This window comes from Lissotriton vulgaris, chromosome 8 (assembly GCF_964263255.1).
Source record: "Lissotriton vulgaris chromosome 8, aLisVul1.2, whole genome shotgun sequence".
Classification (NCBI taxonomy): domain Eukaryota; kingdom Metazoa; phylum Chordata; class Amphibia; order Caudata; family Salamandridae; genus Lissotriton; species Lissotriton vulgaris.
The window spans coordinates 1,114,761,156-1,114,774,457 of NC_141696.1; positions in this window are offsets into that span (position 1 = coordinate 1,114,761,156).

The following is a 13,302-nucleotide window of genomic DNA, read 5'->3' on the forward strand; positions in this document are numbered from 1 at the left end:
CACGGATCTTTGGGCTCTTCGGATTGTGAGGGAAGGATTATCCATCACCTTCTCCTCCCCTCCTCCGGATTTTTTCCGCGCTACACCTCTTCCTTCCTCCCTGGTCAAGAGACGGGCATTGCTGGCCGGAGTTCAGGACTTGCTGGCCAAACAGGCCATCCGCCCGGTCCCTCTGTCACAGCGGGGCCTGGGCGTCTACTCCATCCTGTTTCTGGTAAGGAAGGTGTCTGGGGATTTCCGCCCTGTGTTGGATTTGAAGGGGTTGAATGCTTATATTCCTCATACTAAGTTCAAAATGATCTCTCTGCAGGAGATTCTGCCTCTTCTGGTACAAGGCGAGGTGGTGGCTTCGCTGGATCTCCTCGACGCCTACCTCCATGTCCCGGTTCATCCATCTTCCCAGTCCTTCCTCAGGTTCTGCGTGGCAGGCTCCCACTATCAGTTCCAGGTACTTCCGTTTGGCTTATCATCTGCCCCGCGGGTTTTTACTAAGATCCTGGCCCCCCTGGTGGGTATTCTGCACCGGGAGGGGATCAGGGTGTTTCCGTACCTGGACGATTGGCTAATTTCTGCCTCTTCTTTTTCCAAGGGGATGCTACACGTCAGAAGGGTCTGCGAGGTCCTGTCCACCCACGGCTTCCTGATCAACGAGCGGAAGTCTCATCTGTTGCCCGCTCAGGACTTGGCATTCATTGGGGGTCGTCTGGACATGGTGCTGGGGAAGGTGTTTTTGCCTCTAGGGCGCCGGGACACTTTGTGGCGGGATCTGGGGTCCCTGCTGGCTCAGGGGTCTGCTCCGGTTCGCCTTTGGTTACGTGTTCAGGGCCTCATGTCGGCGACCATCAATGTGCTCCCCTGGGCTCGCCTCCACCTCTATCCTTTGATCAACCATCTGCTGTCCTTCTGGGACCCCCGCTCAGAGGATTACGAGCTTCTGGTCCCGGTCTCCCCTCGGCTCCGGACGGAGTTGGGGTGGTGGTTGGTGGAGGCTCACCTCTCGGAGGGGCTTCCCTTCTTGGTGTCCCCATCCAGGGTGCTCACGACCGATGCCAGTCTCCTCGGCTGGGGGGCGACCTTGGGCATGGAGTCGATTCAGGGTCGTTGGGCTCCCCTTCAGTCTCGCTGCTCCTCGAACTATCGGGAGTTGAAGGCAGTCCTCCTGGCCTGCCATCATTTTGCTCCGTCACTGCTGGGTCATCATGTCTTGGTGCGGACGGACAACCAAGTGGTGAGATGCTATGTCAACCATCAGGGAGGGTGCAGGGTTCGCTCCCTCTGGTTGCTGACTCAGGAGTTGTGCTCGTGGGCGGAGACATCGGTCCTGTCGCTTCGGGCTGTCTATCTCCCGGGGTCCGACAATGTGGAGGCGGATCGACTAAGTCGGATCTTTCCTGCGCTTCCTTGTCTCTCCCTGTCCCCGAGGGTGTTTCAACGCCTGGTGTCTCGTTTCGGTCTTCCTCTGGTAGATCTGTTTGCGGACGGGGACTCGGCCCTTCTGCCCAAATTCTGCTCTCTCCTCCCGGGTCCGGGGGTATGGCGAGTGGATGCCCTGTCGTTCGCTTGGCCTTCCGGTCTGCTGTACGCATTCCCCCCGTTCCCCCTGATCCCCCGGGTCCTCTGCAAGATTCGCTTGGACAAGGCCAGGGTGCTCCTGGTGGTGCCCGGCTGGGTCCGCCGCCCCTGGTACCCTCTCCTTTGCGATCTGGCGGTTCAGGCCTGCTGGCCAATCCCGGATCTGCCCTTTCCGTTGAGGGGCCCCCCGCTCCCGGAGTCGGTTTTGCGCCGGCTCCATCTGCAGGCCTGGCTCTTGAGCGGGTGACGCCCCTGGCTCGGGGGTGTTCTTCTGGGGTAGTGGATTTGCTGCAGGGCTCCCGCAGGTCTTCCACCTTGTCGTCCTATGCCCGGCACTGGGCTTCTTTCACACGCTGGTGCGGTCTGCGGGGTACTGACCCCGCCACCGTTGTTCCCTTGCGGGTCTTGGATTTCCTGGCTGAGGGGTTTTCCTTGGGCTTGGCCCCTTCTTCCCTGAGGGCCCAGTGGGCGGCCTTGCGGGCCTTCCGCAGTCCGGATTTCGACGGACTGGATCCCCTGGTGGCTCGCTTGCTCCGGAGTTGTTTTCTCCGTCGCCCGCGGTCACTCTGCCTGTCCCCCCCGTGGGATCTGCCTCTCGTGCTGCGGGCGCTTCAGGGTCCTCCTTTTGAACCCCTAGCCTCGGTGGCTTTGCGATTTCTCACCTTCAAGGTGGTTTTCCTGGTTGCCGTGGTGTCTGCTGGGCGGATGGGCGAGCTGGGGTCATTCCTCCGCTCCCCACCCTTCTTGCGGGTGTTGCCGGACCGGTTGCTGCTCCGGCATGACCCACGGTTCCTTCCCAAGGTTCCTTCCCTGGTGAACCGGGCTCGGGAGGTGTCTTTACCTTCTTTCCCCCCCGACATGGATCCCGCCTTAGCTTTGCTGGATGTCCGGCGGGCAGTGTTGGTGTACCTTGAACGCACATCTCCCCTGGCCCGGTGTGATAGCCTGTTCGTAACTTTCGGTCCAGTCCGATCAGGCCACAAGCCCTCTCTCTCCAACTTGAGTCGCTGGCTTAAACAGGCTATCATCCTTTCCTATGCTTCGCTGGGTTCGGGGGTTCCGGCGGGGGTCCAGGGGCGGTCCACGAGGAGTGTCGCTGTGTCCTGGGCCTCCTTCAAGGGTGTCTCCACGGAGGAGATTTGTCGGGCGGCGACGTGGTCGTCCCCCCACATGTTCATGGAACACTATTGCGTTGTCTTGGGTGGGTCTGTCCATGGGGACTTCGCGGGGGCCGTTCTCAGTGCGGGAGCGGTGGCTCCTTGAGGTGTGTTTCTGTTATGTCTAGATTCAGGTTTGCTGTAATTCCTGTTTGCTTTACTTTATGCTGATTAAAACCTTATGTTGGTTTACCTGCATCACCGTGTGGTGTGGTTCTTCTGGTGGTCAATGAAGCCTTGTTGGCTTGGGTATTTGCTCACTATGTAAATCATGTGGCGAGGAAGACTTACGAGGAGGTAATGCCCCGGTTACTTACCGGTAATCTTCATTACTCCGAGTATAGTCTTCCTCGCCACATGAGTTCACTCCCCCCCTCCCTGTCTGGCTATCGGCTTCATTGTTTGCTTGGTAGATCAGGCTGTTGGTGGGGCCGGTCCGCCTCTTATAGAGGTCAGGTGGGACTGGTCGGCCATGTTGGGAGGGGGTGGGTGGTTTTTTCTTTTGCTTTGGAGGGTTCTGTTGTGGAGCTAAAGCTCACTATGTAAATCATGTGGCGAGGAAGACTATACTCGGAGTAATGAAGATTACCGGTAAGTAACCGGGGCATCACCGTTGATGGTGTAAGAACCAATGGCAAACACTTGGTGATTGGCTCTGGGATTTAACCTTATTCCCATGTCCTCCTGGTGTGGCCATCCTAATAATGATTGTCCTTTCCTTGCTACATAGACTTTGCCAAATGTGTGATGTTCTGTGAATTCTAAAGTAGCCCAAAAGTATCTCACCAAATACATTGTGACCAGTGTACCCTCCCGGAGCAATAGCTGAAGCAGTTAAACACTTATCTGGCCAGTTCTTCTTAACAATATCAAGCACACAAATCTACTAGTACATGTATTCTGATACCATCAATATTAACATCACGCAAAGGAAATGTAGTCATCTTTTCATTCCCGCAAATGTTCAGGACAGTGTTAACATTTTCTTCATAATAATCATTCATACATTAGTTGTCTTCATAACCCTGGCTGAGATTCACTCTTTTAGGTGCTGATCGACAAACTCTACTGAAATGCCCTTACTTGCCACATCTAGAACAAATTTTATCAGCTGCCAGACATATTTTTGCATTGCGTAAATGATTACTACAACCACATCTGTAGCATAGGTTGATATTCCTTCTGCAATCTTGTTTTATCCCTTTGTACTTATCTTGTGCATTTCTTTGTATGACATCATTCTTAGGTGAATAGTACTTCCTTGCTTTCTCAGAATTTTTAGACACAATATATACGTCATTTTTCTCAGTACTTCTTATTTCTTGTACAAACGTTTCTGAGTTCTCAATAGCTTTTGCAATGTCAATAGCAGCTTTTAAATACATGTCAGGAGATGTACAAAATCTTTCTTGAAATTAGTTCTTATTAAAATCTGATCCCTTAAGGCCTGCTCATATGAAATATGCTGAAAATCGCATGTGACCGCAAAAAGATCTCAAAACAGAAACATACTCCTCAAAAGGCTCATCGATATGTTGTTTCCTAGAGTAGACTATAAACCGCTTCATAACTATATTGGTTTTCTTACTATATCTCAGAGCTAATTGTTTGATGCTATACATCAATATTACCAGGGTTAATTAAGGCAGGTACCTTTTTTCAATTCTTTTAACCCCATTCCACCCAAGCAGTGCTTTAATAGTGCAAGTTTTCTCACAGTTTGCATTCATCCCATTCTAATACTGCCACAGAAGCTAAAAATACAGGTTCCCACATTTCCCAATCCATGGGAGGGTATCCTGGCACAGAGAGAAAAGATGAAGGTGGTACAATTCCAGACATGCTGATAGAACCCAACGGGAAAAATACAACAAGTTATGATAGATAATATAAGTTCTTGAACATTAAAATGGTTAATAAAGTTGGATAAAATACCAAAGTGGCCACCATTGTCTAGAAGACGAAAGTTAAGCTGGTGTGAACATCACCGTAGCAACTATCGTAGCAACAGAAAAATACCACAGAAACTCTTCACAATATAGGGTGTTATGTGAAATGATTGTCAGTATTCACTTAGCTGGCTTTGTTCATGTCGGGATGGGATGCAGCCGAACACAATGCACAGTTTTACAAAATAACCCTGAAAGAGCCGCGCTGGACCTATTCTGTTTTTTACTTGACAACAAAACACACGTTGAGAGGGGAGTGACCTAAATTCTACACCACGAATCCAAAAGCGGGGTGGAAAATTGACGAATGACAAAAGCTGTTGACGTAGCCAACGAAAACACAAAAGCCAGTAAAAGAAAGAGATAAAGCCAATCACAGTGAGGGAACTCCGTGCCCTATCCAAAAGAGCCAATTGGAAGCAATTTCATATGGGAAGCCATTTACGTCAAAATTACAGATCCCCATATACCACACCTTCTGAAATGCATATCGTGATGCAAAATGATTATGACACACACCAGAATCAATATAATATGTGTCAGGGTAAATATGATATCTGGCAAAGTAAATCTGACTTGAACCAAAACAAATATGATACCTGGCAATGTGAATATACTACTTAGTGATTAATATGCATAACATACACTCTGAATTGAATAAGAGTTATATTGAAATATACATCAATGATACTTTAATGAGTATGGCCCTCACTATAAACAATATAGCAATCAGTGAAACAAATACAATATGCATAAAAAAGAATGGGACATTCCTTGAAATGACTGACATATGCCAATAGGAATATGACCTACATTAAAATGAATATGACAGATTGAAATGAATATAAGTTACTGAAATAAATAAATTATATTCTGAAAATAATATAATGCATATAGAAATTGTAATAGCATACAGTAACATGAAAATAACACGTTGCAATGAATATAAATTGAGTTGAAATAAATATTACCTAGATTGCAATGAATATGAGATATATAGAAACGAATAGGAGACGATTTCAAATGAATTTGGCTTGTGTTGAAATAAACATAAGCCACATTGAACTGAATTTGACATGCCTTAAAATGAGTATGAACAAAGCTGATATTCTCATGAAAGTTGGCAAAATGAATATGGCATGCATTGAAATTAATATGATACATATTCAAATTAATATGATGTATGTCAAAATGGATATGTTACATCTTAAAATGAATATAACAAGTGTTACTATGAATATGACATCTATTGAAATAAATCTAACATTGATTGAAAAAATCTAACACATGTTAAATTGCATATGAAATTAGTTGAAATGAATATGGGGTCCATTGAAATGAATTTGACATGTTTTAAAATGAATACGAGTAACATCAAAATGAACATGACATTTATCAAAATGAATCCAGCTTGTTTTGAAAGTAATTTGATACACATTGACATGAGTATGATACAGGTTGAAATGGATATGATTCATGTTAAAATGAATATAAGATTTGTTATTTTGAATGAGACATCCATTGAAAGGAATATGATATATACTAAGATGAATAGGACTATATTTGAAATGAATATGAGCCTCATTAAATTTGATTCAAAATGGCTGAATATAAAATGAAGCTTGTAAAAATGAATATGTTATGCTTTGAAATAAATATGATATACATCAAAATGAATATTTCATGTATTGAAATGAATATGACCTATGTTGAAATGGATGTGATCCATGTTAAAATTGATATGACAGGTGTTAAGCTGAATCTGACATTCATTGAAATGAATATGACATTTATTTAAAGGCATATAACACATGTTAAGATGAATATGAACCACTATGAAATTAATATGACACCTATTGAAATAAAGATTGCCACATCAAAATGAACATGGCCTTTATTACAATTAATATGGCATTTTTTAAATGAATATGAAACTATTTGAGATAAATGTAGCATGCTTTGAAATTATTAAGCACATATCAAAATGAACCAAGCCATGTTTAAATGAATATGACCCCTGTTCAAATGAATATGGCTTGCAATGAACTTAAGTTGATTTGCTTTAAAATAAATATTAAATATTGAGATGAATATTACATATTCAGAAAGGATATGATAAGGACTACATTAAATTAACTAAATTTAATATAACTCACATATAACAGAATATAAAATAAGGACTCAGCCTTTACCATGCATCCGCTAAATGCATCCATTTGCAACGCAAGTAAATATTTCTACATTTGTCACACTGTAATCAACACATAGGTAAGTATTTTTGTAAATAACATCATTTTTTATGTGAGCGTAGAGATAAAGGGAGATAAGGATGATTTCAGGGTTTAGAGGAAGTTAAAGGTAAAGGAAGGTAACAATAATTTTTTATTTTAAGGTGGGTAAAGGTAAAAGGAGGTAATGGTGATTATAGAGTTTAGGAAGGGGATAGAGGCAAAGGGAGGTAGGGAATAAAAAAGGGGTTCTCACATACAAAATAAAAAAACACACATGCATATAAATCCATATGCATGGGTGTGCACACATATGTATATATCTTTATCATTACAGGATTAGAGTGCCGTCTAAATTATGCAAAAGAGGAAGCAGGGAACTCTGGGTAGTTGCCAAGTTTACAAGGAGTGCAGCTTCTTTCTATGGGCACTCTACAACACCACTGAATCTGCTTACCTCAAATGTCCATTATTCTAGCAAAGTTTTAAAGCATAGGATTTGTACAGTTCCATCCACTCCAAGCGAAAAGGTGACTAAGGGCCTGATTATGAGTTTGGCGGTCTTGAAGTGGGCTGCCACACCAGCCCATGCTCCAAGACTGCCATACCAGTAGTCTGGCTGCCTTCTGTATTCCGATTGGAATACAGGTCGGGCAGTCCTGCTGCAGCAAGCCGGCCCAAAGACTCTTATGTGAGCCTTAGAAAGGCAGCGCCATGTGACCATCACAGCGCATTTCAGCACAGCATGGATTGTGAAGTCCATGCCGTGCTGGAACAGGGGGTGCATACAGACAGGGGTGCAAACCATGTTCCTCCCAGCATGCATCCCCTGGCCCCCTTAGTTTCCTCACCACCACACTTTTCATGGAGGGCTTACCACCATGAAAACTGTAGCGGTGAGGAAACTCGTAATTCGCTTGCCAGTGCCGCAGCAGCACCACCAGCATATTGCGGGCCACAGACAGCTGCAAGACTGACAGGGATCGTGGATCCCTGTGGTAACAGTGGTCCTATGCCGGTCCGATTATCAAACTTGTAATACGTCATTCGGACCTTTGGTAGCCGCACAGTCCCTGTTGGTTTGGTAGTCCATCGGACTGCTAAATTAGTAATCAGGCCCTAAGTCTTTTGTCATTTCTACAGCAAAGTCTTTTAAACATAGGATTAGCTAGTGCCATCCATGCCAAAATATAAAATAACCAACACATTTTTTTTTTGTGTGTGCAGATTTATAGAGTGCAAACTCTACCCAAATGTATTGCAGAGCTTTACATGAGCATCAGTTACATACACAAGGACACATTTATGTTTTTGGTATGCATGGTGAGATTAAGGGATTAAGTGATTTGCCGAGAATCACAGGATGTGGAGTCAACCCCGAGGCTCGAACCTTGGTTTCCCAGCTCCTAGGTCGTCAGTCTAGCCGTGAGACCACACCCTCTCCCCTAAAGGACAACAAGGCCTTATTAACTCCTAACGTTTTTGATGTGTGCAAAGTACCCACAACCTCAGTCCCTTTACCATGGCTAATTACAGCATCTCTAGGTAAAGTGGCTGTGTGGCTGGTGCTAGAGTCCTTAAGCAGTTTGAGTTGGCAGTTGGAGGTCATAACCTGGCCACCATTCTCTGCTACTGGTATTGAACATACAACTTGCTTTTGTTGGGATAAAATGCAATTGAGACCCCTTTGAGTTGGCAGTTGGAGGTCATAACCTGGCCACCATTCTCTGCTACTGGTATTGAACATACAACTTGCTTTTGTTGGGATAAAATGCAATTGAGACCCCTTTCGATGGCCTCCAACTGTACTGTCAATGAGGAAAGTTCTTTATGTAGATATTCTTTAATTTGTCCAAAACAGGACTCCATGAGTTCTACAGCCCAAGGAGGTGTAAGCATGGTCCCCTCTAGGCTGGAATTATAAGGGTCAATAATGTTCGAGTCAGCATATGGGCTAGCAAGGGCTAGAGGGAACTGAGATGTGTGCTGCTGTTTACGTCGTTTGGTGGCTCAAGAAGGTCGAGATGTAACTTTAAGGTGTGTCCCTGTTGGAGTACAAGACGAATTTGCCTCCTCATCACTGGCTTGGTTCTTACCCAACCCCAAATGGTCCACTGCACTATTTGTACCAATTGTGCTGTATAATAAGGAGCCATCTAGCTTGAATCATTTGGGATTCCCAGAGACAATGTCCTCTCAGTGAGGGCTATTTATGTGGAAATTATGCCCATAGCCCTCTGCAACATTTTATCGATGCTGGTATTCTTAGAGGGAGAAGGTGTTTCCGCCTCAACCTCCTGGGGTTTGGGTTTGCCCATTGTAATTTGGCGTTATCAAAACTTCAAGATCACCAGAGGCAGCATCCAAAGAATAGCAACCAGGATAGAGCTATACCCAAACATGTTAACAGATCCAAACTATTCAGCTCTCCAGTACAATATGAGAGAGCACTGACCCCAGGATCACGATGTCAGAGGGTGGTCACAGCGTCCTGCGGGCTCTGACTAGGCATAGGACATGCCCGTCCCCGGCCTGCGTTGCGGGAGTTTGGGATTGCTTTAAGCGCTAGATAGGCTCCTACCCCTAGTCGCAGATAGAGGTGCGCGCCTCCTGGAGCGATGGCAGCTAGGATGTGGAGTCCCCAAAGAGTAAAATTGGGGAGGGATGGAGGCATTATGGGAATGTGTATGCACACTGATTCCAGGACAAAAGCTCCAAATGTAATAGTATCTGAAGTGCCATCTCGGCCCCATTTCAGCTTTCATGAATGCAATTATGCTCTGGAGGCACCATCCTGATATGAAAAAAATAATTCTGAGTATGGAGGGAAACTGCTGGACTGTTAATCTATTAAATATATGCTGCCCCATGTGTTAAGGTGCTGTCATTTACTGTAGGCAAGTGTACTGTTTTGTATAGACTTGATATAACGCAAAGGCTCATTTAAAAATAAATTAAAAAATGAACATTACAGAATGGTTTAAATATAAGAACTCTTGAAATTGATATAAATAACAGTGAGGCAAATAACACTGTTCTTGAAATGAATATGAGCATCACTGAAATCGGATATGAATCACATTGTGATACATAGAATGCTGAATAAACTGGATAAGGATGTGAATGAATTGGATACGGTGAATTGTGTGTATAACATGCACTGAAAAGCACGTGACACTGACAGCCAATCACAGTGGTCCTCCTCTGACGCCGCTTTTTGGCGCAGGGAAGGTACTGTTTCTGCAGCCGTTGGACGTGGGGTGAGGCTGATCCAAAGCCTTGGGCACTGTGGCCCATGCTCGCACCACATACCACAAGCTCCGCTCGCATTTATGAACTGCAGGGAAAGGCTGGAGGCCTGGGGTGTCCGTGACCTTTATCGCCACTCGGTGCGGAGCCTTGGTGACTGTTGCTGTCAGCGGCCGGAGGAGTGAGACGGGAGTCGACCGGGTTTGCTCAGTGTTTGAAGTCTCTTTGGGCCCGTCATTATGGTGGTGTGCCTCTCACTGCCTTTGACACGGCGCATGTCCTATAAATTGTCATACGAACTGCACTTCCCACGGCTGTGAAGCACAGCAGCAGGAGTTGCGGGGCTCTCAGGTGTCCATCAGCCCCCCACCCTCCTCACACCTGAGATCTAGCTGCGTGTCGCTGCTGCCTCGTAGCGAAAGTCACAGCTGCCACCCAAAGATTCATATTTTTTGAAGGAGTACTGCTGCGGTGATGACCGCGTCTGGGCCTCAATCGAAACTAGGACAAGCATTTCTTTAAAAAATGCTCATTAGTAATTTAGTGCAGCTAATCTGCCTTTAGCGATGAGCTTGTCAAATGTAGACCACACATGAGCTAAACTAGAAAAGGTCAGAGTTCTCGTAATTTGTAAGTTTTAACTTTCTTCTGAGCGTTTTCAGGGGTTCGTGATTGCCACTGCCTTATATTTGGTGTCCACGGACAGTGTGACACAAATATCCTGTGGTCAAGCTGTGCTTGTTAGGTTGTGTTGCTTGGTGTGTGATTGTGATGTGTGTTTTGTTTTATGTCCTCTTGGAGCTTTAGGTTCTCGTGGACAGGCTGTGGTTGTCTGATCACCTGACAGAGGCCTGGTGTGTGAGAGGAGGTTTCTCTTTGTTGCTGAATCACACTGGTAATATAAAAGAAACGTCACTGAAAATATTAATCTTATTCCATTGAACCAAATTCTGAATTGGAATAGAAAATAGTGTAAAAAAACATGGGTGAGGCCTAATCGAGATTTGAACTCGCGACCCTGGCTTGCAAGACCACTGCTCTAATCCCTGAGCAATGGAGTCTGCTGTCTGCACGTCAGTGAATATAAAGCGTGTACAGAGCACGCCTCGAGGTGGCATGTGTGTTCATTGTGTTTCACTGGGGGAGTCACCAGCAGAGAGGCTCGTGTGAGTCCAGACGTCTCAGAGACAGTGAACAGGATGAACAGACGGCCCCACCTGACTGCACAGTGATTCACTCACTAGAAAAACACCCTGCTCTGTGCTGTGCACCCACGATGCTCTTCATTAAAATGCACATTTAAGAGTATTACACATGCGTACAGAAAAAGTGCAAGGCACGATCGGATGTACTTCGCAGTTAACAATAACAAGAATACATTATGTACCACTGAACAACCCTATTAAAAAACAATTACCATAAAACATGTCTTCTGTTATTTTTGACTTTGTAATGCTGGCAACCTCTTCCTGCCTGTTCTAAATCTTGTTATAGGAAGGTATAATATAGAAGACTGGCACAGTGAGGGAGAGATAGTGGGGACCGAAATTGGCAGTTTCGCGCAAGACCAAAGCAAATAAGAAGATAGACAGATGACATTAAGCCATTTCGAAAAGTAAAACAGGCAGCAAAGGTGGAAGGTGCACATGGTGTGGAACAGGAGCCCATATTACCATCGATGCCCAGGCTGCTGGCGCTGTGCGCCTCTTAGTTCCCATTCTGAATAGTTACCAAATAAAGAGACGGGCGCTGGGAGCAGGAATCACAAGAACAGAGTTTATTACTCATGAGGAGAGCCTGTCATTTCAGACACGAAACAAGATGTCATCGGGAGGTGCTCTAACAAGTGAGCTGAGACTCCGTCTTTTATACTTTACAAAACACTTGGCATTACAATCACCATATTGTGAAACAAGGAAAAGACATCCCCATAATCCTCGTGTCAATCCTACCCCACATGTGCTCACAATAGGGACCCTTGACCTGCTGATAAGAGGGGAGGGCAATCACGCAGCTGAGTGTTCCGTCAACTGTTTAGGATGTGTGCGCCTGATCATAGCCCAGGGGGTGGGGTGGCCAGGATCAATAGTGGGTCCTTTGAAGAGGAGTGACTCCATACAATAAGCAGTAAACAGCATCTCCTGGCTTAGGCGATGACCTCAGACATGTGTGGACAGTTAATCGCGGAGGGAGGGTTTACTAACAGAGGGGTTATTCATGAAAGGAGAGGAGGTGCTGGTCAGGCGCGGCCGTGACTCCCAAGGACAGGGTCTTGCAGAAGAAGAAGGTTTATGACTTGCCCGTGTGAGGGAGAAGGGGAGGGGGGAAGCCAGGGTGTGCACAGGGACAGAGTCGCACAGAGAGAGGTCTTATGACCCGTACATGAGAGAGCGGGGGCAGTCAGGTGCAGCTGGGGAGGGCTATGTCAGCTGAGGCGAAGGATGCCTCTTCAAGAGGAAATGGGGGGTTTGCGTGGGTCAAGCAGAAGGGATGCCTTTCAGGGCAGGGTCGCGCAGAGGGAGAGGGTTTCATGGTCTATGCATGTGAGAGAGGGGGGGGGTTCAAATACGCGCAGAAGGGAAGCCGGTGATTCTAATGAGCGGGAAAAAGGCCAGGGTGCATAGAATGGCTGTCATGTACATATGGGTACGGGCTTTTACTGGCGGAGTGATGCGGTCAATATTTTATGGTATTCATGGTGCTTACAGGGAGAGGAGTGGGAAAAAGGGAAATGAACGCTGTTTATGTACATCAATTTCTCTAATTTTCACAGTCGCCCCTTTTTACATTACAGAGTTCATTTTTGTAATTGATGGGGTTACAGATAGACAGGCATCGTTGAAGAATTAGCATTTGTCAATACTAACATTTGGCATATAATCATGGACAGTTGATGTGATGGGCAGAATGCAGCACATAGGAAATTGCATTTCGTTGAGTTCCTAACATTTAAACGCACTACATAGCATAAATGTTTCTGACTTAAAATGTGACCAATGAACAGTTTGACCAAGTAGTTGAGGGCGGAATTCAGTTCAATACACAAGATCTCTTTGTCACAGTGTCTTTTTAGCAGTGAGCCATCACTGGTAGGCTCTAGTCCGTGTCCTTTCGTTGGCGCTGTTGAGCACCGGCGGTGGAGCTATA